This window comes from Pan troglodytes, chromosome 8 (genome assembly GCF_028858775.2).
Source record: "Pan troglodytes isolate AG18354 chromosome 8, NHGRI_mPanTro3-v2.0_pri, whole genome shotgun sequence".
In the NCBI taxonomy this organism is placed as follows: domain Eukaryota; kingdom Metazoa; phylum Chordata; class Mammalia; order Primates; family Hominidae; genus Pan; species Pan troglodytes.
Window position 1 is genome coordinate 75,682,051 of NC_072406.2, and position 25,685 is coordinate 75,707,735.

Here is a 25,685-nt window from a genome sequence, read left to right on the forward strand (position 1 = left end):
TAGCACTATATTACTACAAATAAGAATGTTTATGATTTTAGTATCTCTAACTGAATGCTCCAACAGCATTTAAATTCAGCCACTCAATTTCCTCTCAAGACACCATCCATATATATTCAACAAACCTATTCAGAGTTCCTACTGTGAGCTACTTGCTATCCTAGTCATTGTAAAACAGGGAAGTAAGCTCTTATCTAAGGACTAAAAACTCTATCCCATTTCTAAATATCCAGATTCAATATTAAGAATAAAAAAATCATGTTTATGCACAACTATTTCTAAAGCCACTTTTTTAAAAAGTTGGTATGGTTCCAAGACAACTCAATGGGGGAAAGAAGAGTCTCTTAAATAGTACTGGGACAACTAGGTTTCCATATACAAAAAATAAAGTTGGGAAATTACTTCACACCATATACAAAACTAACTCAAAACAAATCAGAGACCAATATGTAAGACCCATAACTATCAAACTCTTAGAAGAAAACATATAAGAATATCTTTGTGACACTGAGTTGGGCAATGGTTTCTTAGATGTGACACCAAAAGCACAAGTAACAAAAGAAAACATAAATTGGGCTTCATCAAAATCAAGAGTGAAAAGACAAGCTAAAGAATAGAAGAAAATATTTGCAAATCATTATCTGATAAGGAAGTTGTCTCAACAACATGCTACAACATGAATAAATCTTGAGAGCATTAAGTGAAAGAAAGCTAGATGCAAAAGGGCACAGATTATATGATTTCATTTATATGGAATGTTCACAACAGACATTTCCATAGAGACAAGAGAGTAGATAAGCGGTTGCCAAAGGGCTGGAAGTGGCAGGAAGAGGAACACAAGTGACTGCTAATGGATAGTGAGTTTCTTTTGGGGGTATACTAAAATTAGATAGGGGTCATGGTTGCACAACTCTGTGGCATACTACAAATCAATGAATTTTATAAGGTTTAATTTTATGCTATGTAAATTATATCTCAATAAAACTATCTAATTTATTTATTTTAGAGACAAGAGCTCACTCACTGGAGAGCAGTGGCATGATCACAGGTCACCGCATCCTGGAATTCCTGGGCTCATGAGATCCTCGCACCTCAGCTTCCCGAGTAGCTGGGACTACAAGGTGTTTAACACCATACCGGCTAATTTTTGTTTTTTGTTTTGTTTCGTTCGATGAAGACGAACTCCTGGGTTCATGCAATCCTCCCACCTCGCTTCCCAAAGTGTTAAGAGTATAGACGTGATCCACTGACCCTGGCAAAACTATTTTTTAAAAAAAGTGACAATGGCTTAACACCTACATTAGATGACAATAAAACCAGTGCAGATGGTCATGAAAAGCAAACAAATTCAGGGATTATAGACTTTATAACCAAGTATATCTACTGGTCTGTGAAAGGAGGAAATGACAGAGTATGAACAATAAAATACTATAACATATATTGACTTACAAACATTAATCACTTCTGCTTTCAAAACATTTGGAGGGCAACCATCTCATTCAAAAAGACCAACTTAATTATTGAGGAAGATAAGAGAATAAAAGCTAAGGGAAAAAATAAGATTCATGTACAGAAATATGTAAGAATGACATATTGTAGTTTTATGCTTTCAGAAGAGGCACAGTTATGGAAAATGAGGCCAACCTATGGGTATAACAGAAGGCTCCTAAAGTATGGTGGTTTCTGAGGTAGGGACTTCAAGTTGTAAATACAGTATCCATCTACTCCTGCTTTCTTACCAGAAGAACACTGATTTTGCTAGGTGCAATAATGGACTATCCTAAAATTTTTAAGGTTCTGGAAGACAGAGACGATAATATGACATAATTCTGGTAAATAAGATGTAATATTTGAGATGACTTGGGGTGAGTTTTAGAAAGCTCCTTGACTAGGGGCAAACTAAGGTGATATTGTAACTCAGGGTCCCCAGGTTTTGGGGTATGCACTGTGAAAAAGTACTCACTTGCGGCCGGGCGCAGTGGCGCACGCCTGTAATCCCAGCACTTTGGGAGGCCGAGGCGGGCGGATCACGAGGTCCAGAGATAGAGACCACCCTGGCCAACAAGGTGAAACCCCATCTCTACTAAAAGTACAAAAATTAGCTGGGCATGGTGGTGCATGCCTGTAGTCCCATCTAATCGGGAGGCTGAGGCAGGACAATCGCTTGAAGCCAGGGGACAGGGGTTGCGGTGAGCCAAGATGGCGCCACTGCACTCCAGCCTGGCGACAGAGCAAGACTCCGTCTGAAAAGAAAAAGAAAACTCACTTTTGTAACTGTTGCGCCTTGAGTTCTTGTTGTTTCAAGAAGTTCCAGAAAGAAGCTCAGCCCAGTGGTTGGGTCCAGAGATGAGTAAACTGGAGATGAACTTTTGGCAAACTCTCCTCACTACCATACTAAAATCCCCACCCAGGAAGTAGTTTATGTGCCATTTTCTATACATCTGATGTATGTAAAAGCATGATAAATGTGCCTGCACTGCCTTTATTCCACCTCTAATACAATGACTCAGCTAACTAGCCCGGGTGTTCACCTTTGTTTGGGGAGGCACTGCCTTTGGGACTATCCCTAGTGTCCTCCTTGCTTGGTGCAAGTAATAAAATCCCCCTGTGAAATCATACTTGGTTGTGGTCACTGGACTTGTCATCCACCAAGCAAATGAACCCACCCATTGTGTGTGTGACACTATGAGCCTTCTTGCCCTTTTCTGCTTCCTCCTCCTTCCTGCCTGGAGCTGAACTAAGGAAGACAACAACAGTATCAGTTATATTGTAACTGACCATGAGGAAAAGACCAAGAGAACAACAGCCCAGTCTTCAACAGCCCTGGCATCCTTAAATGATCACATCAACTCTGGAATGTCTACTTCTGGACTTAAAAGGAAAACCTTATCTATTTTGTTTAACCACTGTTAATTGGCATTGAGGAAAAAATACCATGAGACAAAAACTTGAAAATATCAGATACAAGTTCATAATAAAAACACAGAGACCTAGAACAGCCATAAGAAGCGTACAACATTGTTGATGTTTATTTTACAGAACTTTTAGATTACACCTAAAAACAGAAATTCACCGACTGAATACCTAAGATGATGATCACAATGCTATGAACATTTCTTAATCTTTCATGACAATTCTAAGACTAACTGAATGATTTCCTTACATAGGAGATCTCAGTAAAGAAAAGGTGATGATTTCATTAACTGTCCTGAGTTCTTCACTGTCAACCTACCATAGGTTATAAACACAAAATAAAAATAATCTGTTTTCCTATATACATGGATCTCAAACAAGGGATTTATTTATTTTATTATTATTATTATTTTTTTTTGAGACGGAGTTTTGCTCTTGTTGCCCAGGCTGGAGTGCAATGCCGCGATCTGGGCTCACCACAACCTCTGCCCCCCGACCCCAGTTCAAGCGATTCTCCTGCCTCAGCCTCCCGAGTAGCTGGGATTACAGGAAAGCGCTACCATGCCCGGCTAATTCTGTATTTTTAGTAGAGATGGTGTTTCTTCATGTTGGTCAGGCTGGTCTCGAACTCCTAACCTCAGGTGATCCGCTCGCCTTGGCCTCCCAAAGTGCTGGGATTACAGGCTTGTGCCACCGCGCCCGGCCTAAGGGATTTATTTATTTATTTAGATACTGAGAATTTAAAAAATAGCAGCAATGACTTAACTGTAACATCAGGAATAACTCATAATTCAATTATGTCATTCACAAACCATGATGATAATATTCATATCTCCTCAATGACAATTTTCAAACTCTACTGGGCAAGAAACAATGTACTCTTTTCTTTTCTTTTTTTTTTTTTTTTTTTTTGAGACAGGGTCTCGCTTTGATGCTGAGGCTGGAGTGCAAGGGTGAGATCATGGCTCACTGCAGTTTCGACCTCTGGCACTCAAGTGACCCTCCCACCTCAGCCTCCCAAGTAGCTGATACTACATACGTGTACCACCACATGCAGTTAATTATTTTTTGTACATATGGGGTCCCACTATGTTACCTAGGCTGATCTTGAACTCTTGGCCTCAAGCAATCCTCCCACCTCAGTCTCCCAAAGTGCTGCGATTACGGGTCTGAGTCACTGTACCTGGCCCATACGATATAAATTGAGTTCCCCCCCACAAAAAAAAAAGGGAAAATTAAGCTAACAATTTAGAGAGGGTATGCTGTGACTAAACTAGGAATCATTTCAGTTACAGCTAAATGCTGAAATGCAAACAAAATATTACAGTATAAACGTATCAAGAGAAATCCCAAATCCAGTTTTTATGTTTAATGTCCCAAAATTTAAATTGTCACATAAACCAACAAAACACTTCTACAAGCCAGTATTTTGCAGCTTTGGGGCTAACATCTATTGGGTACCCAACATGTACATTTTATTTAAATTTTAATAACAAAAAGCTAAAATTTAATAAGCAGACTTCTGTTTTCAGTGAGATGAATTAGCAGAGTTGGCATTTATGTTTCTGCCTGAAACAACAACAAACCTGGAAAAACAGATGAAACAATTAAGATGCAACATATGTTACAAACGGCAATGGACTAGGTTATGGGAAACAAATTATGTAAGCTTTCTGATCACACCAGTTTGACTGACTGAAGTTTCCAAACTATCCTGCAAAGAAGGGGGAAATCACATGGGATTCAGGAGCCTTTGTAAGTCAAGGAGATAAGGCTAGAAAGAAGTCCAGGGAGGCTAAGACTCTGGAGTTCTCAGGACACAATACTAGAGAGGAATAAGCTACCGAGAGAGGAATAAGCTACCGAGAGAGGAAGATTTCCAGAGGAGGTTCTAAGTAATGAGATAAAGATTGACCAACCTGGGCCAGGCACAGTGGCTCACGCAGTAAACCCTAGCACTTTGGGAGGCCAAGGCGGGAAGGATCACTTGAGCCCAGGAGTTCAAGATCAGCCTGGGCAACAAAGTCAGAGCGCATCTATTAAGAAAAACAAACAAACAAAAAGATTGACCAAGCCTCTGTGCTTTTAAGAAGCTACACAAAGGTGGATGAAACAAACTGAAAGGATCAGAGAGTGAAATTCTCTAAGTTCACCTGAGTTTGTAATAGTTCCTGTTCCCAACAGTTGGAGTGATTAACTTCGTAATTTACAGGGCACTGAAAAAACTCACAAAGATTTGTAATGGACAAAAAAATTGCCCTAGAATAATATCTGCTCTAAAATGCCCTCCTCACAACACTTCCTCATACCAATAGCATATCTTTAGAACACCAATTAAAATCTCACATTGTCTGTGAAATAGCCTACACAAAAATGTTGTCTCTACTGAACAATGCGCTCAAGTATTTGCATTTGGAATAAATCATTTCCTGACCTGTAATCTTCTCATATAAATTACCTTTTATCATTCAGCTGAGATTATAACTTGCACTCCTTTACTACAACAGTGCCTTACAGATCAATTTGCTGTTTTCTGTATACATGCCAGTCCAGGATGTAACACATTGCTATTTTAGTGAGGTTCGCTTTCACTCCACAAACAAAATCTCCTGCTTGAACAATTTCTAGCTTTGGCTTATTTTTTCCAGAAAAGAAACAGTTGTACTTTTAACAGGCTGAATAATTGAAAAGTGGGAGGGAATGACCGAATAAATCAAATAAGTAGAACAGACACAAAACTAATATTTAATTTGGAAAGATTATAGTAAACACAGATTGTAACAGCAAATAGTCCAAGAAATGGAAAATGAAAAACTTGGAAAAGAAATTTCTAATTTCTGAGGATTAATATGTATTTCTGAGTTTTAGAATATTCTACCGGCTCACAGTGTCCCACATAGTGACTCCTGAATTCCAGTTGAAAATGACTTAAGAGGGTGACAATGCCGGGCGCAGTGGCTCACACCTGTAATCCCAGCACTTTGGGAGGCTGAGGCGCGTGGACTGGCTGAGGTCAGGAGTTCGACACGAATCTGGCCAACATGGCAAAACACCATCTCTATTAAAAGTACAAAAATTAGCTGGCGTGGTGGCATGCGCCTATAATCCCAGCTACGCAGGAGGCTGAGATATGAGAACTGCTAGAACCCAGGAGGCAGAAGTTGCAGTGAGCCAAGATCGCACCACTGCACTCCAACCTGGGAAACAGAGCAAGACTCTGTCTCAAACAAACAAACTAAAACAGAGTGTGGCAAAATACTTGAGTACCCTCTCTAAATAAATACCCAATATGGTGGAAAGGTTAGATTCTATATTCAAAGAAAGGCAAAACCCTGAGATATTTTTACCTCATAGTTTTATATTCTATCAACAACAGTGCATTGGAAGGCATTAATATCTATGAAAGAGAAAAAAGAAGTGACTTCAATATGCAATATGTAATCACAGGCCTTGAGAGATTATATGAGGAGGGAGGAGGTGTTAAGAGTATTAAAAATGCATATTTAAGTAGTAGCCGAATTCAACACAAGTTTCTGTTCTTTTTCATAACTGCAAATTTCTGTAAGCTAACCATAAATATTCAGTTGAATAGAAGAGGAATAACAATTCTTCAATTACCTTATGTTAATGTAACAGTTTCAAAGGTGCCACAGTGAAGTAAACAATGACTCCAGCTCTTAAATTCCCCAAGTTAAAATCACTCTTAAAATCTCCTTTGAAGCTACTTACTAGCTCTCTTGTATGGTGGTGTAGCTGTTTCCTCTACCATGATTTTCAGACTTCTATCCTCTCATCTCTAAAAATCAGTACCTTGAAATCTGAACAGCACATTATACTAACCTACTACCATCAACCAGTCATCCACCACACTCATGCGTACCCTAAAATGTTATTCATCATGCCATTCAATATTATTTCTGTCCTAGTTTCTGTCCAATAATCATTTCTGGTGATTTCAGTATCCACAGTGATGACTGTTTTAATTGTTCCATTTCTCATTTCTTTGATTTCCTCTTCTTTAATGATTTTGTCCTCAACTTTATCTCAACCACTGACTTACCATGGCATACTCTAGACCAGAGGATCTTTAACTTTACTCAGGCAATATAAACCTATGGACTATCCTTTCAGACATAAGAAATCCTATCTTAGACCCTTATCATGGCCCCAAACAGCAATCCCTCAAAAATCTCGATTTCAAGCATCTTTCTCTCTCTCATGCCACTACCTCCTATTTTTCTTTTTCACATTCAAGTTCCCCTGGACCTAAGATTCACTGATCTCAACACCATTTCATTGCTATTCATCTCTCATTTTCTCACTTTTTTGCTCACCAAATGTAAAATCCTAGGTCTATCATTAGAGTAATTCATGTGCCCATCTCTGAATGCATCTTAGTTTTCCAGCCAAACCCCAATCATCATTAAATCCAACTCTCCACCTACTTTGTTTCTGTATCTAATCAATCAGCTGAACATAGCTGGAGATGAGTGACTGTAGGGAAATGAATGATGAATTCATCAAAGATTAACGATGTCAGTTAAAAAATCATGACCAATGTCAAGTCAGTCTTTGCTGTACATAATTTCCTTATTTCATTCAATCTTTACTCCCCTAGATGACTATTTCATAACTTCTCTTCTCAAATCCTATCAGCTGCTATTTCACTAAAAAGCAGAAGCAATCAGATTTCCACAAGCTCTTACCTCTCTCTCACTACCTAGCTACCTACAGCTATTCTCAAATACAGTATCTCTTTCTTCTCTTCTATTACTAGGGATTAAGTTTATGGTACTATCTAAGGCCAATTCTACTACTACCTAAAGACAGGGTTCTAGTAATTCCTCCTTAGTTGCATCATCAACTTAATCCTATCTCTGAATTGTTTTCATCAACATACAAATATGGCATATTGTCTTCCATTTTACAAAATCTTATCTTCCTCCTAAAGCTCTGCTCCATTTCTCTTTTTCCCAAATGCCTTGTCAATAATCTCTGTCTCCAATCTACTACCTCCAGTTCTCTAGTAAACTCACTTTATCAGGCTTTTGTTCCCACTATTACACTGAAACTGCTGATCAAGGTTACCAATGACTCATTAGCTAAAACTGAATTGTAGATTCTCAGCCTTTATCTTACTTCACACTAAGCAGCATTTGACACAACCGGTAATCCCTCCTCTTCGAAACACTTATTCCACTAAGCTTTCTGAACATCACTTCTGGATTTCATACCTCCCTGTCCCTTCTTTCTCATATATCTAATCTTTAAAAACTGCTCCAGGGTTTAACACTTAGGTATGTTCTATATTCACTCTCTACATCAACTCATTCAGTCTGATAGCTTTAAATGCCATTTATATACTGACTACTCCCAGATTCTCCAGCCTAGACCTCTCCCTTTAACTAACAAACATGATACTTTAAGTAACTGCCTGTCTAAATAAGCATCTCAAATTTAACACATCTAAAAGATAGATTCCCAATCCCCAGTATTATTACCGCTATCACCACCACTCTCCAAAATGTCTGCTCCTCCAGTCAATTCTCATCTGAAAAAAAATGGTAACTCTACGTTTTGCAGGAGCCAAAACCTTAGAACCCATCTTAAACCCTGTCTCTCACATCAGATGCAATTCAGCAACCCACTCTTATCAATTCTGTGTTGGAAATAAATATGAATCTGAGCATTTTTCACCACCTCTACCATTGCTATCACCATGATCTAATGCTACCACAGAATCGTTACAATTGCCTCCTAACTGCTCTCCCTGCATCTGCCTCACCCCACACCCCAAGAGTCTTCTATCAACAAAGAAAGTAGAGGGATCCTTTTAAAACCACCTCGTTCATGCCTTCCCATCTCATCCAGAATGAAAGCTTAATCCTTAAAATGGTCTATAAGGTCCTTCACAAACTATCCCCTGCCATCCTGTTCCCCTTCTGATCGTTTCCTTCTCCTCTCCCACTTTTCACTGCTCTCTGACCATACCACATTCACTGCTCCTCAAATACGCTAAGCTCATTCCCAATCTCAGGGGCTGTGTATTTTGCTCTTCCTTAGGCCTGGTACTTACTCCAGACATCTACGTGACTAGCTTCCTTGTTTCCTTCAGGTCTTCACTCAAAAGTCACCTACTCGGAGAGGCATTCTCTGGCTCCCTTATCTAAAATGTCACCTACACCCCCTCAACATTCATGCTTTTATTTTCTTTCCTGGTACTTATCTCTATCTTACACACCATTCATCATACTCATTTATCTTCTTATCTTTTGTCTCTCCTTCCATAAACTGATTTCCATAAGGGCAGCAATTTGATCCACTTCCGTTCACGACTTTATTCCCAGTGCCTGATATGTACAAGCCATGCAATAAGTATCTGCTGAATGGATTTTAAATCTAGGATTGCCCCCCTCATACTTCAATCTTTAACTGCTATCCAACACCTGTCAAAGACTAAATAACACTGATATTTGAAGATGCTTGTGTGAAAACGGTCTTCAAATACCACAGGATAAAGTATTAATGCCCATTAGTACATACTCAAAATTCTATCATTTTATAAAGCTGTATTTTTAGACCTCAGTAGCTTTCTTCTCTGTAGAAACAACAGTAAGTTATTGTGTAATGTTCTGTTCCTGGCTTTCACTGAGAATTATTATTTTTTAACAGCCATATGAAGAACCTCCACGCAAACCACAAAACTATTATAAACATCACTATTAATTACAACATTTAATATTACTTAAAGAGAAATGCGTTCTTTTTAAACTCAGCCAGGAAAAACAATCTCTTAAAAATTTATTTATTTCATTATTTACCAAATATATCCCTGACTCTCACCAACTCCACACAAGTAACAAATTTCAGAATTAAACACTTACCATTTGTTCATACATTTAAGTTGAGGAGGATATTTCTATTGAACCACCTCAGTTTACATGGATGTTTTTTAAGGCCTTATTTCTATTTTATCTTATTCATAAGTTATCCTTAACAAAAGTCACCTCAAATTATTTTATTTAGGTTAATAATTGAAAAACAGACCGTATAATTCTCTAATACTATCATATATAAAAACAACATGTAGATCATAAAAAAGTCACTTATATGTCATGAAGTCACTTCACTGACATATATACTGCAGTCCTTCTAGTCTATAGTCTATTTTTTTAAGTAATTTGACACAACAAAGTTAACTAGGAACTTATTTCTCTATCAGCTACAAGGATGACAATACCTACCAATTAGAGAAAAGTGCGTATGCAGCAAGGGAATGAGATACAATGATGCCTAAGGTGACAGTGAGATATGAAAGCAACCTTAATCTACAGACAGTGTAAAGACACTGAGAAACATAGGCACATTACAGAAAACTAACCAGGATTACTGATGGATATTTTTTCAGTAACTATTGCCCACTTTGGGAGGCCAAGGTGGGCGGATCACCTGAGGTGAAGAGTTTGAGATCAGCCTGACCAACATAGTGAAACCCCATCTCCACTAAAAATACAAAAATTAGCTAAGCATGGTGGCAGGCGCCTGTAATCTCAGCTACTCAGGAGGCTGAGGCAGGAGAATCGCTTGAACCTGGGAGATGGAGGTTGCAGTGAGCCAAGATTGCACCGCTGCACTCCAGCTTGGGTGACAAGAGCAACACTCTGTCTCAAAAGAAAAAAAAAAATATAGAGAGAGAGAGAGTGCGCAAGCGTGTGAGCGCACGAAGGAGAGTCGATTAAGGAAGTATTACTCAAATCAATAAGAAAATTCTGCAATTTCAGTAAACATCCAAGCATTCACATCTGCCTTTATAATACCTCAAATGATTCTAATTACATTGTTTTTCATTCAGAAGTTTCTAATCAACAAAATTCAAACACATTCTCTGAGCATCCACCAAATAATGGTAGCCTTTATAAAAAGTTTCTATGATCTACCTCTTAGAACCCCAGGAGACAACTGAGTCTCAGAAGGAAGAGAACCACCAGACTGTTGCTGGATATTTTAATTCAAAATATCTTCCTTGAAGACTGAGCCTTGAGGTTACTGACCTTTATTACTGTACTGTCTACTGAAGTCTCCCTAACACTAAGTGTGCACAACCAGGTTTAGTAAAAGAAACATAAAAAGGCACTGTGGTAACTGCTTCATACAATTTCACTCAATTCATATAACAACTCTTTTAGGTAAAATAGTACCTATCTTATAGATCCAAAAAGCCATGGTTCAGAGAGGTTAAATCATACAAGTTAACAGTTATGAAGACAACCTACTATGAAGTCACTAACACAAACAAGTAGGAGGAAAAGTGCTTGAGGTCAGGGAAAACTTCCTGGAAGAACTGTGCTTTAAAAGGACAGTAGGAATTAACCAGGCACAGAGTAGGTGTAAAGGCAAAGGGATTGTAGGAAAAAGGCACAAACAGAAAAAGGCCGTGTGTAAAACAGTATTGCATATACAAAAGAACTGAAAGCTCTCTTTAATCCATTTATTTAGAAGACTCTCCCTTTTTTACACGGTTTAGACTGAATCTTGACAGTCACTTAATTCTGTAACTCCTAAAGGTGTCCTTGGATTCTATTACTGGGACCCAGTATAACACAAAAGAAAGTGGACTCTGGAGTCATAGGACCTGGGTTCAAATACTAGTTACCAGTTATAATATGCATGAGCTGGAGAAATTCTTCTAGTCTCTTTATTCCTCAGTTTCCAGACCTATAAAATGGAAATAATAGTAGTAATGAACTTACAAAGTTTCCATGGGGACGAAGTAAGTTAATACATATAAAGTGCTCAAGATTAAGACAATACGTAGCACACAGGAAGTACTATATTAATGGGAACTAATACCAATCACTCCTCCCTTCCTCCTGCATTAGATCGTAAGTCCTTCTCAAAATTATCTCATTTTGAGTTCCTCAACTTTACTTAACGCCCTCTTCTCAGTTTTCCTTTTCCAAGCATCACCCAGTTTTCAACAAAATCACATCATAATCAGCTGCTGACTTAAAGGGTTAACTCCAACATATGGTGGGAGTGAAAAAAACCCTGACTTTGATCCCTTTGTACTGCCACACTCAACCCTCTTCCTTTGTTTTTATTCTCATTATTCAATCACTTTCAGTTCTCTGGCCTGTTATTCTATGGCTATTATAATCACCTTAATAAATACCTTTGTATTCTGCTCCTCTCAATCCTCTTCTCAATGTTAACAGCGTTAGGTGTTTTTGAAGCATGGGAGACCCAAGTGAGTAACATGTACTAGACGTTTAAATATTCAAGAATATTTATATAGCACCTGTTATTTGTAAAGCACTGTTCTGTGGACTACACATCTAAGGTATTAAATGTACATACTGATGACTGGTTGAGGTAACTGGTGAGATCTTCAGCAAGAAAATTAGACCTGGTAAAATGATGTACAGACAAGCAACCAAAAATACTGTCCAAAGATTCAGGAAGACTGATCTAATCAAGAGTTGAGTTTTGCCATTACAGGGTAAAGAGTATAGTGAACAAGCCCAGAGTAGGATGTCCTAGATTGCCAGGGAGAAAAAACGCCAACAATTTTTAAACCTGGGTATGTATCAATTTGAAATCAGTTACTCTTAATAAATCTAGGATACCAGAGAACTTACAATGCAGTTTAAAGTATATCACACACACACACAAAATACATTAAGACAATGTTGAATATATATGAAGAAGGTATGTGTATTCATATTTGTTTTAGATTTGACTCAAGAATGATTAAACTTAAAAACTTCTAAAAAGAAGAGACTTAGGTCATTATATCATCTGTAACTTCTAGCAATGCAGCAGAATGTTATGTATTTAATGTGCATAAAATAAATGCATTATAATTCAAAATGTAACCAACCAGAAAATGAAGAGAAAGTTTTCAAGATGGCATAAAAATGTGGCAAGTGTTTCTGTTTCCATGCCATACATTTCTTGCCTCCAAGCAAATATTCACATTATTCTCCTCTCTGGAATACAGTCTCTTCATCAAACACAACTCTTACCCATCCTTTATATAATCCAGCTTCTCCATTAAGCCTTCCTGTCATAGAAAGTATAACAATGCCACATTTTCATATTGTTCCTTCTCTTAATATCTACAACACTTATTACTACATAATCCAATCCTTAAGTATTGAGTTTTTTTTCCTCCTAACACCAAATACATGATGTCTTTTCCAATACCACTTCTCCGACTCTCTGACATCAACTAGGTGCCCTACAATTCAATTCTGACACTAACTACCCAGAGTTAGCATTAGACTCCACAGATTTAAGTCTCACAAGACTGCCATTACTTCATACACCAGTCACAAGCATGGGGTTCCCCAATCCTCTGATTGATCAACTGACCAGCAATAATTGGGGGCTCCCAGGCCCCCTCCTCCAGTTAGGTAATTTGGTGCAATAACTCACAGAACTCAGGAAAGCATTTTCTTACTAGATTATTATTATAAAGGATACAACCCAAGAACCACCAAATAGAAGAAATGCATGGGGTGAGGTAGGAAGTAAGGGAGCTTCCAGCTTCCACACCCTCTCTCAGGGTGTCACCCTCTCAGCTCTCCAAATCCCATCATTTACAGGGTTTTGTTTTTTTTGTTTTGTTTTGCTTTTTCTTCTTTTGACACAGGGTCTGACTCTGTCACCCACGCTGGGGTGCAGTGGCAGCATCTTGGCTCACTGCAACCTCTTCTTCCTGAGTCAAGTGATTCTCCAGCCTCAGCCTCCCGAGTAGCTGGGACTACAGGTGTGAGCCACCGCACCCCGCTAATTTTTGTAATGGTTGTAGAAACAGGGTTTTGCCATGTTGCCCAGGCTGGTCTCAAACTCCTGAGCTCAAAGGCACCCACCCATCTTGGCCTCCCAAAGTGCTGGGATTACAGGCGTGAGCCACTGCTCCCAGCCTTTTGACAGGTTTTTATAGAGGTCTGGTTACATATGCAAACCTTTTATAGAGGTTTGGTTACATATGCCACTGGTAATTTACTCTATCTCCAGTAACTCCCCACTCCCCAGAGGTTAGGGCATGGAGATGAGAGTGTTCCAAGCTTCTATTCAAGGTCTGGTCTTTCTGGTGACCAGACCATACCCTGAAGTTATCTAGAAGTCCACCAAGGGTTGCCTCATAGAAGAAATGACACTTCTATCACCCCTATCACTCGGGAGAGTCCAAGGGTATCAGAAGCTCTGTGCCAGGAACTGGGAACAAATAACAAACATGTTTCTAAATATACAACTGTATACAGTAGTATGAATCAACCGCTGAATATTCATCACCTCTCTCCACTAGAAGTAGAAATTTCTTGAGAACAGGTTTACTTCTTAAATGCTATGTTAGCCTACAACACTGACCACATACATAATCAATACTTGATATTTATACATTCAAAACATTTACTGAGAGTCAATTCATAACAGTAAGTGACTGGGGAGTTTTCTGATTTCATATATGCATATTACAGAGTTTAATTTTATTGGTTTTACTTGGATTTTTTCAAAATAAAAAGTGATGCATCTCAAAGAATTAAAGATAAATTTCAAAAAATTCTAGGACATTTCTATTTATTTATTTATTTATTTATTTTGAGATAGAGTCTCACTCTGTCACCTAGGCTGGAGTGCAGTGGCACAATCTTGACTCACCGCAACCTCCGCCTCCCAGGTTCAAGAGATTCTCCTGCCTCAGCCTCCCGAGTAGCTAGGATTACAGGCGCATGCCACCACACCCATCTAATTTTTGTATTTTTAGTAGAGACCGGGTTTCACCATGTTGGCCAGGCTGGTCCTGAACTCCTGAACTCAAGTGATCCACCTGCCTCGGCCTCCCAAAGTGCTGGGATTACAGGCGTGAGCCACCGTACCCGGTGGACATTTCTATTTAATTAATTAAACAAACAATTACTGAATACCTATCTTTTTTTTTTTTTTTTGGAGACAGAGTTTCACTCTTGCTGCCCAGGCTGGAGTGCAATAACACGATCTCAGCTCACTGCAACCTCCGCCTCCTGAGTTCAAGTGATTCTCCTGCCTCAGCCTCCTGAGAAGCTGGCATTACAGGTGCCCACCACCACGCCCAGCTAATTTTTTTGTGAATACCTACTATCCACTAAGCAATGTTCTCAATGCTGGGAATACAGTTTATCAAAGCTGACAAAAGTCCATTTAATGGAACAATTTAATTCTAATGCAGAAAAAGAAGTACAATGTTTAGTATGACAGAAATAAGAGACAAGGGCCAGATGCAGTGGCTCCCACCTGTAATCCCATCACTTTGGGAAGCTGAGGTGAAAGGATCGCTTGAGGCCAGGAGGTCAAGACCAGCCTGGGCAACATAGTGACACCCAGTCTCTACAAAAAAACAATTAAAAAAAATTAGCTGGGTGTGGTGGTACACATCTGTAGTCCCAGCTACTTGGGTGGATCACCTGAGCCCAGGAATTTGAGATTGCAGTAAGCTATGACCACGCCATTGTACTCCAACCTGGGTGACAGAACAAGAGCCAGTCTTTAAATGATTTTTATTTTAAAAAAGAAATAAGAGACAAAGCAAGTAGAGTGATATTTGGTGACAGATGATAGAAAATGTTGACAGAGGAGGGAAGAGGTCAATTTTAGATAAGGTAGTCTTCAAAGAAGACCAAAATGAGCAAGCATGTTAACATTTAAACATACTTACCTGAAAGAAGTGATGGAGTCATGTGGGTATCTTGGGGGAAAAAATTCTAGACAGAGAAACAAGTGCAAAGGCCATAAGGGGAGACCAGACCTGACATGTTCAAGGAACAGCAAAAAGGCCAAGTAAGAGGGTAATAGAAGATAATGTCGATGTGGAATGACTGGAAAGCAGGATATCATGTAGAGTCTCTCAGCCCATTATAAGGCCTTCATCTTTTATTCTTAATCAGTTTAGAAGCCTTTGGAGGCATGTGACCATAAAAGTAACATAATCTGACTGTTTGCTATAGGCACTATAGACTTTTATGGGTAAGAACTAGTTAGGAGGCAGTTAGATATCTAGTTACAAGTAACTAGTTAAGTGACTACTAGAAATAGACTCAACAGACTCTTAAGAGGAAAATCTAGGCAAAAGATAATGGAAGTTTGAACCAGTATAATGGTAATAGAAAAAATGACATGTGCTGGGATCTGAATTTTTTTTTTTTTTTTCCAGACAGAGTCTCACTCTGGTTACCTAGGCTGGAGTGCAGTGGTGTGATCTGGGCTCACCGCAGCCTCAACCTCCCAGGCTCAGGCGATTCTCCCACCTCAGCCTCCCAAGTAGCTGGGTCTACAGGTGCGTGCCACCACGCCTAGCTAATTTTTTGTATTTTTAGTAGACAGAGTTTTGCCATGTTGCCCAGGCTGGTCTTGAACTCCTAGACTGAAGCAATGTACCCGCCTTGGCCTCCCCGAGTGCTGAGATTACAGGCGTTGAGTCACCATGCCCCGCCTGGGATCTGAATATGTTTTATAGATAGAACCAACAAGACTTTCCTGACAGTTTGGATATGGGATGTGAGAGAAAGGAGTCCAGGATGACTGCAAGGGACCTAAACTAGAAGGATGGAGTTGCTATTTACTGGATAATGAAGACTCAAAGCAGAACAGGTTAGTATCAGGAACTCAGCTGCGGACATATTAAGTCTGAGATGCCTATTAGACATCCAAATAGAGACAATGAATAGGCTGTTTCAACAAGAGTCTGAGATTTAGGGGAGAGATCCAAACAAGGACATAGATATAGAAGTCTCCAGCATATAGATGGTATTAAAGGTTATAGGAATAGATGTGACCAAGAACAAGAGCGTAGCTAGAAAAGACGTCCAAGAAATTAGCCCTTAAAGGATTGTAGATATGAGGAAAACCTTCCAAGGAGAGGCAAGAAAGACAGATACGAGAAAAACCAAGTGAGCATAATGTCCTAGGATGCAAAATAAACAAAGTACTTGAAGGAAAAGAAGGTGATTAACCATATTAAATGCTGCTGATAAGCCCAGTAAAATGAAGACTGGGAAATGATGCTTGATTTTAAAAAGAGGAGATAATTTGCAACCTTGATCACTGCAGTTTCCTTGGAGTAATGGGGGCAAAAGCCTTTCTAGAGCAGGTTCAAGTCATAATAGGAGTCAACAAACTGGGGACAATCTGTATAATACCAAGCACTTTACAAGCCAAAGAAGCCGAAGATAGAGACTATTTTCCTTACAAACTAGAGATTCCAGTTTCTCTGGAATCACCAGGAATTTCCTATCTTTGTGACATACTCTGTTATTATATTTATGTTTCAGGTTATTTGTGAGGGATAGGTATAACTCTAAGGACAAAATATCTGTAAGCATTTTATAACCAGAAAAAAAAAAAAGACAAAACAGTATTTAAATAAAAATTCATCTTCTCAAGAGACTCTTAACAAGAGGAAGGAACAGTAAGTGTTAATAGTCACATTTTTATCAAGCAAGTTTCTCAAGCTTGAACTCATACACAGCCTCCCATAGAGCACAGCACATCACAAAAGCACTCAAAGGTTTATAGCTTCCCTGACCTCAATTCAGTTCTTCTCCATGTTCCCACATTATTTCTACAAAGCTTCTCAGACACCTCCTCTTTATCAACATAGTAAAAAGCAGGCTACAGTATCTGGAAAACTCTGGAACAGAGGAAGAAAAAAACTATAATATTAAAAGGTACAAAATGTTAATGCATTTAGATTCCCCTTCATTTTTATTTTTGTCCGTAATAAACTTCAACATATTCTAGACCTCTTTCATTTCCCAATGAACAATTAAGTGACCAGTCAAAATTTCACTAAGCTTATATATTTTCCTTCACATCTGCTGGGTACTCTAACATGAATCATAATATTCCAAATTACTTAGATGGACAGAAATAATAAAGGTAACAGTTTATAACCTGAAGTGATCAAATCTTATTTTCTATGGTTTTGTGGCATCAATATCACAACTAAAAGGAATCAGCAGTATAAGTGCATTGTCCATCTAGTTGCAGTATGTCAACCATAGGGGAAGGTAGGTGGTGAACCCCATCTCTACTAAAAATACAAAAATCAGCTGGGTATGGTGGCACACACCTGTACTCCCAGCTACTTGGGAGGCTGAGGCAGGAGAATCCCTTGAACCCAGGAGGCGAAGGTTGCAGTGAGCTGAGACCACGCCACTGCACTCCAGCCTGGGTGATGGAGCAAGACTCTGTCTCCAAAAATAAAAATAAAAAGAGAGAGAGAAAGAAAAAATTTCCTTGAAACAAAGTCTAATAAAGTATTGTGAAAACCAAGGTTATTGCTTTTGTCCTATGTAAAAATAAAAAAAGACATTAACAGACCATAAATACCTAAAGCACCTATCCTCTTTTCATCCTTTGTGCATTATTGAATTTAGTAAAACTAAACATTTTCCCAATACATTTTATTTTATTTTAATTTTATTTTATTTGAGATGGAGTCTTGCTCTGTCACCTAGGCTGGAGTGTAGCGGTACAATCTCCCCTCACTGCAACCTCCACCTCCCAGGTTCATGGGATTCTCTTGCCTCAGCCTCTCAAGTAGCTGGGATTACAGATGCATGCCACCATGCCCAGCTGATTTTTGTATTTTTAATAGAGGCGAGGTTTCATCATGTTGGCCAGGCTGGTCTCGAACTCCTGACCTCAAGTGATCCACCTGCCTCGGCCTCCCAAAGTGCTGGAATTACAGGTGTGAGCCTCCACACCCAGCCCTAATACATTTTAAAATATCACAAGTACCTCAGCCAAGAATTCAGAGTATAACCATTTGTTGTTTGAAGTGGATACATTCTGATCTGTTATTTCCTCAACCCTATCAATGTTTAAAAACATTAGAACCTGAAGGAAATACATGAGAAAGTCAGTTTGCTATTCTCCAAATTTTAACCCTTGCTAAAGTATAGTGTTCTAGAGAAATAGAAATAAAGCAGTTCTCTAAAACTTGACAGAGGTGAGAAATCATTTGAAGTCTATTGCAGAGAATTAAAAGAACTCTATAGAAGGTCTACATATATATCATGCTAAACACATTGGGATTGTATTGAATAGATACAGCATTTTGAAAAAGTAGTGTTTAAGATACTTCAGGAGGTCGGGCGTGGTGGCTCACACCTGTAATCCCAGCACTTTGGAGGCAGAGGTGGGCGAATCACCTGAAGTCAGGAGTTCGAGACCAGCCTGGCCAACATGGCGAAACCCCTTCTCTACTAAAAATACAAAAATTAGCCGGATGTGGTGGCGTGTGCCTGTAATTCCAGCTACTCAGGAGGCTGAGACGGGAGAATCACTTGAACCCAGGAGGCAGAGGCTGCAGTGAGCCAAGATCGCACCACTGCACTCCAGCCTTGATGACAGAGCAAGACTCTGTCTCAAAAATAAAATAAAATAAAATAAAATGTAAAGGATTCTAATATATACTTGCTTTGTATAGTAAATAATCATCACTAAAATGTTTTTAAATCTGTATTTTGAATGAGAAATTTTTTGTTACAGTTTCCCTTGAAGATGAACTGGTACACAATCTAAAAGTGAAATTCTGTAAAATAAATATTATATTTCCATTGATTATAATGATAAAACAAAAGACATGATAAGGAAATAACATCTTGAACAGTTTATTAAAACTTTAGGCAAGATTTAAGAAGCTAGTAACATTATTTCACTTTTTCTTTATAACACTTTTCATATATATAAAGTCTACTGTAACTTTATTAAGCCTATGAATGAAAAAAGCTACCAAGCTATTATATGAGCTAAAAATATATACTGGGAAAAGAAAGATCACATTATTTTTATTCCAAAAGTTGTGTCTGAAGAAACAAATGAGTAAAAGATATGTATTAATGATTCAGGCATATATCAATATACATCTAAGTGTCAAAATATATAGTGTCTAAGAATAAGCCTAACAAACACAGGACGTATATGAAGAAAATCATATCCACTGGAGAACATTTTAAAAAAATCAAACATGAATAGCTGGAGGGATATTACATGTTATTTGAAGTGCAGACTCAGTAATGAAAAGATATTCATACTTCCTAAATTAGTCTATAAAATTGTACACAATTCCAAGCAAAGTTAGGCCAGGTGTGATGGCTCTTGCCTGTAATCCCAGCATTTTGGGAGGCCGAGGTGGGAAGATCACTTGAGGCCAGTTTGAGACCAGCCTGGGCAACAAAGGGACACTCCATCTTCAAAAAAAATTTAAAAATTAGGCAGGCATGGTGGCACATACCTGTGGACCCAGTAACTTGGGAGGCTGAGATAGGAGGCTCAACTTGGGCCCAGGAGGTCCAGGCTACAATGAGCTGTGATTGTGCCACTGCACTCCAGTATGGGTGACAGAGTGAGACCCTGTCTCAAAAAACAAAAAAAAAGAGGAAAAGAAAAGCAAAATTAGACCAGGGTATTAGTGTGAGAAAGGCAAAGAAACAATGAAAGGCATCACAAAATAATTTTTTTTTTTAGTTAAATGCAATTAAAGCCAGGTGCAGAGGTACCCATCTGTAGTTCCTGCTAATTGGAAGGCTGTGGCAGGAGGATCATTTGAGGCCAGGGGTGTAAAAAAGGATATTCATACACTGATGTTCACAGCAGCATTATTACCATAGCAGCATTATTACCATTATTACCATGACTCTGCCTGTGAACAGCCATAGGACTACTGCCTGGGTAAAAGAGTGAGATCATGTCTCTTAAAAAGAGAAATTTAAAAAAAATTATATACCATAACTGAGATTTATTGCTGGAATGCGAGGATGGTTCAACACACAAAAGTCAATAAATACAATACATTCACATAATGAAGGGAAAAAAATCTTATCATCTCAATTGATGCAGATAAAGCATGTGACAAAGTCAACATTTTTTCATAAAACACTCTACCAACTAGGAAAAGAAGGAAAATACAGCATAATGAAGGCCAGGTATGAACATTCCACAGCTAACATCATACTCAATGGTGAAACACTAAAAGCTTTTTCTCTAAGATCAAGAGCAAGACAAGGATACCTGCTGTTGCCACTTCTATTCAACGTAGCATTGGACTAGTCAGAAACTTAGATAAGACATTCAAATTGGAAAAGAAGAAGTAAAATTACCTCTGTTCAAATGACATAATTTGTTATGTACAAAACCCTAACAATTTCACACACACACAGAAAAAAAAAAAAAACTCTTAGAGCTAACAGATTCGGCAATGTTGCAGTATACAAAAATCAACACAGATAAATCAGTTGTGTTTCTATAAATCAACAATGGACAATCTGAAAAGGAAATTATTAAAGCAATTCCATTTACAGTAACATCAAAAAAAAAATACGTAAGAAACCAAGGAGACAAATGACTGGTACATATCAAAGGAAATTAAACACACAAATAAATGGAAAGACATCTGTGTTTGTGGATCAGAAAACCTGATATTAAGATATCAGCACTACCCAAAGCCATCTACAGATTCAATACATACAAACCCTATTAATAACCCCATGTTTTCTACAGAAATAGAAAAATCAATTCTGAAATCCACATGGAATCGCAGGGGACCCTTAACAGCCAAAACAATCTTGAAAAAGAACAGAGTTGAATAACTCACACTTCCTGATTTCAAACTTACTACAAACCCACAGTAATCAAAAACGCTGCAGGACTGGGATAAAGACAGCTATACTCTCGGTCCTCTGTATTTACAGACTGCATTCATGAGTTCAACCAATGATAGATCAAAAATATTCAGAAAAAAATTAAAAAAATATGAATTTGAAAAATACAGTATAACAACTATTTACAGAGCATTTACACTGCATTAGGTATTATAAGTACTATATAGCACTGACATTGTATTAGGAATTTTAAGTATTCTAGAGATGACTGAACATATACAGAAAGAAGTATGTAGGTTACATGCAAATACTATGCCACCTTAAGGTTGATAAGGCACTTGACCATCCATGGATTTGGGGGCTCTAATCAATCCCCCACGATACTGAGAGACAACTGTACAGATGAAGACAGAGACCAGAGATAAACCCCTGCATATATGGCCAAATGATTTTTGAAAAAGGTGCCAAAACTATTCAATGGAAAAAGGACAGTCTTTTCAATAAATGGTGCTGAGAAAATGAGATTAACAGATGTAAGAAAATAAAGCTGGACCCTTATCTTACACCATATACAAAAGTCAACTAAAAATGGATCGAAGAACTAAATCAAGAGCTGAAACTATAGAAGACTTCGAAGCAAATGAAGACAGGAAAGCTTCAATAACATTAGATTTGGCAGCAACTTCTGGGAAATGACACCAAAAGCACCAACAACAAAATAAAAGATGGATACATTGAACTACATTAAAATTTATAATTTTCTTATGCATCAAAAGACATTATCAAGAATGTGAAAAGGCAACCCACAGAATAGAGAATATATCTCTAATCATTTAGCTGATAAGGTACTAATAACCAGAATATGTAAAGAACTCCTATAACAAAGCAAAACAAAACAAAACATGCTGAATCAAAACTGGGTAAACAACTTAAAACATTTCTCCAAAGGAGATATACAAATTGTGAACATGCACATGAAAAGATGCTCAAAAATCACTAATCATTGGGGAAATTACCATAATGAAATGCCATTTCACACTCACTAGGATGGCTATTTTCAAACAACACCCAGGAAATAGTAAGTGTTGACTAGGATGTAGAGAAACTGGAATCCATCTTCATTGCTGTTGAGAACATATAATGGTGCAGCCACTGTGGAAAACTGTGCAGTGGTTCCTCACAAAACATAAAATTACCATATGATCCAGCAATTCCAATTCTGGGTACATACCCCAAGGAAGTAAAAAGCAGGGACTTAAATAGATATGCTGATATTCATGGCAGCATTATTCACAATAGCCAAAAGGTAGAAGCAATCCTTCTACCTTTTGGTAGATAAATAAAATGTGGTATATATATGCAATGGAATATTACTCAGCCATAAAAAAGAAGTGAAGTTATGATACTTGCTACAACACAGATAAACCTTGACATTATGCTAAGTTAAAATAAGCCAGACACAAAAGTACAAATATTGTATGATTCCACTTTTATGAAGGACAGGCAAATTCACAGAGACATTAGATAGAGAGTTTCTGTTTGGGATGATAAACTTCTGACAATGAATAGTACTGATAATTTCAAAATATTGTTAATATACTTAATGTTACTAAACTGTACACTTAAAAATGGTTAAAATGAGCTGTGCGTGGCTCACACCAGTAATCCCAGCACTTTGGGAGGCTGAGGCAGGCGGATCACTGAGTTTGAGACTAGCCTGGCAAACAGAGCAAAACCCCATCTCTACCAAAAGTGCAAAAACTGGCCGGGTGTGGTGGCAGGTGCCTGTAACCACAGCTACTCGGGAGGCTGAGGTATGAGAATCGCTTGAACCCAGGAGGCAGAGGGTGCAGTGAGCCGAGATGGCGCCACTGCACTCCAGCCTGGGTGACAGACCAAGACCCTGTCTCAAACAAACCAAAACAAAAATATTTAAAATTCTAAGTTTTGTTACATATATTTTACAATAAGAAAAATTTTTTAAAGAATGTCCATTATTGAAAATGAAGAGTAATGAACAGATTTGCTTACCTATTAAGATTCTATAAAACTGCAATCATTAAAACACTCTGATCTTGCGGTACAAGAAACAGAAAGATATATGGAATATAACAGATAGTCCACAAATATCCCTAAAATATAGCAAAAGACAATGACATTTTATATTACTGGAGAAAAAGTGAATGTTTTAAAATATAATTTCAAATTAGAATTTCTTAAGCTGAAACAAAGGCCTGATGCCAAAGGAAAAATTTTTACTGATCCTTTGTGTCTGTCAAGCAAAGCCATACAGAATAATGTACTATAAGTAGTTAAAAACGGCAAGAGACTAGGAAAAAACTTGCATGTGAAAAAGCAATAGTTTTTTTTTGTTTTTTGTTTTTTTTTGAGATAGAGTCTCGCTCTGTTGCCCAGGTTGGAGGGCAGTAGTGCTACTTTGGCTCACTGCAACCTCCGCCTCCTAGGTTCAAGCGATTCTCCTGCCTCAGCCTCCTGAGAAGCTGGAACTACACCCGGCTAATTTTTGTATTTTTAGTAGAGACTGGGTTTCACCATGTTGGTCAGGCTGGTCTTGAACTCCTGACCTCAGGTGATCCGCTCGCCTCAGCCTTCCAGAGTGCTGGGATTACAGGCTTGAGCCACTGCACCCGGCCTCCAATTCTGTTAGTATCATTCCAATTTTTTTCTACTAGTCAGAAAATTACATGTTTTAATTTTTAACTCTTTAATGGTTACTATAGAATAGCTGTATCCAATTGAATAGCCGTATCTACACTTTTTGCAATGATGGAAATTTTCTATATTTGTACTATCTGAGACTGTGGATATTAACCATATGTGTCAACCAAGCGTACAAAATGTGATCGGAGTTCTAAAAGGAGAAATTGATTTTTTTTTTTTCTTTTTGAGACTGAGTCTCCCTCTGTCACCAGGCTGGAGTGCAGTGGCATGATCTCAGCTCACTGCAAGCTCCACCACCCTGGTTCAAGATTCTCATGCCTCAGCCTCCAGAGTAGCCGGGATTACAGGCTTGCACCACCACACCCAGCTAATTTTTTTGTTGTTTTTTGAAATGGAATCTCACTCTGTTGCCCAAGCTGGAGTGTAGTGGTACGATTTCAGCTCACGGCAACCTCCACCTCCTGGTTTCAAGCAATTCTCATGTCTCATGCCTCAGCCCCCCTAGTAGCTGGGATTACAGGCCTGCACCACCACACCCAGTTAATTTTTGCATTTTTAGTAGAGACAGGGTTTCACCATGTTGCCCAGGCTAGTCTTGAACTCCTGACCTCAAGTGATCCACCCACCTTGGCCTCCCAAAGTGCTGAGATTACAGGCATGAGCTATTGCACCTAGCCTGATTTTTCATTTTATTAAAGTGCCACACATGAGTAGTGGCTACCATACTGAAAAGCACAGCTCTGTAATTCCCCACATAATGAATATGGCTGACTGTATCCTCATGGTGTAGTTTCACATGTTCTTCTACCTCCATATGTCCTGTAAACTGCTGTCAGAATCTAGAAGCTTCATTATATTCAGGTTCAGTTCTTCTTGGCAAAAATACTTCATAAGTTGAATTGTGTAGTTCCTGTTGTATTGTATCGCAACATCTATAACGTGGTTATTTTCCTTTAGGTGATGCTCAGCTTGATTACATATGCCTGGGAGGAATAAGACTATGTGCATCTGTTCACATCTTTATTTTTAACAAAAAACTCTGCAAGAAAACATAAGAAATTAACAAAAATGGTTATTTAAAAGAGATGCAGATTAAACTAGGCTGATCGGGGCAGGTGTGGGAGTGAGATTATTCAAAATATACTTCTTTATGTTTCTGTGGTACCCAATCAAAAAAGTTAATAAATTTTAGTACAGATTCTTGTCCTATACTCCATATCTAAGATCACAGTATCTGGGTATGAGGTCTAGAAAAAAACCATTCAAACATGTTTCCTCCACAATTCTGCACGTTAAAGCTTAACCCTATCCACTGGGACACTGCAATGAATACAAGAAATAAAAGGTTGACAATCATGAACTTTAGTCATATTTATTATTAGTTTCTTCTCCTTTAGGTTCCACTGATCATTATACAGTTACATATCTCAACATTATTTTAAT

At 38.3% G+C, this 25,685-nt stretch overlaps 1 protein-coding gene and 1 long non-coding RNA gene across 10 annotated transcripts in view; one reads left to right on the plus strand and one right to left on the minus strand.

Moving 5' to 3' along the window:
- JMJD1C (jumonji domain containing 1C) overlaps positions 1–25,685 on the minus strand; it is a 354,297-nt gene that overhangs the window by 262,286 nt on the left and 66,326 nt on the right. The window lies entirely within an intron of this gene.
- Positions 793–3,016, plus strand: LOC129136116 (uncharacterized). The gene is made up of 2 exons (XR_008537405.2): positions 793–857; positions 1,007–3,016. It is a non-coding gene; the product is annotated as an uncharacterized LOC129136116 (long non-coding RNA).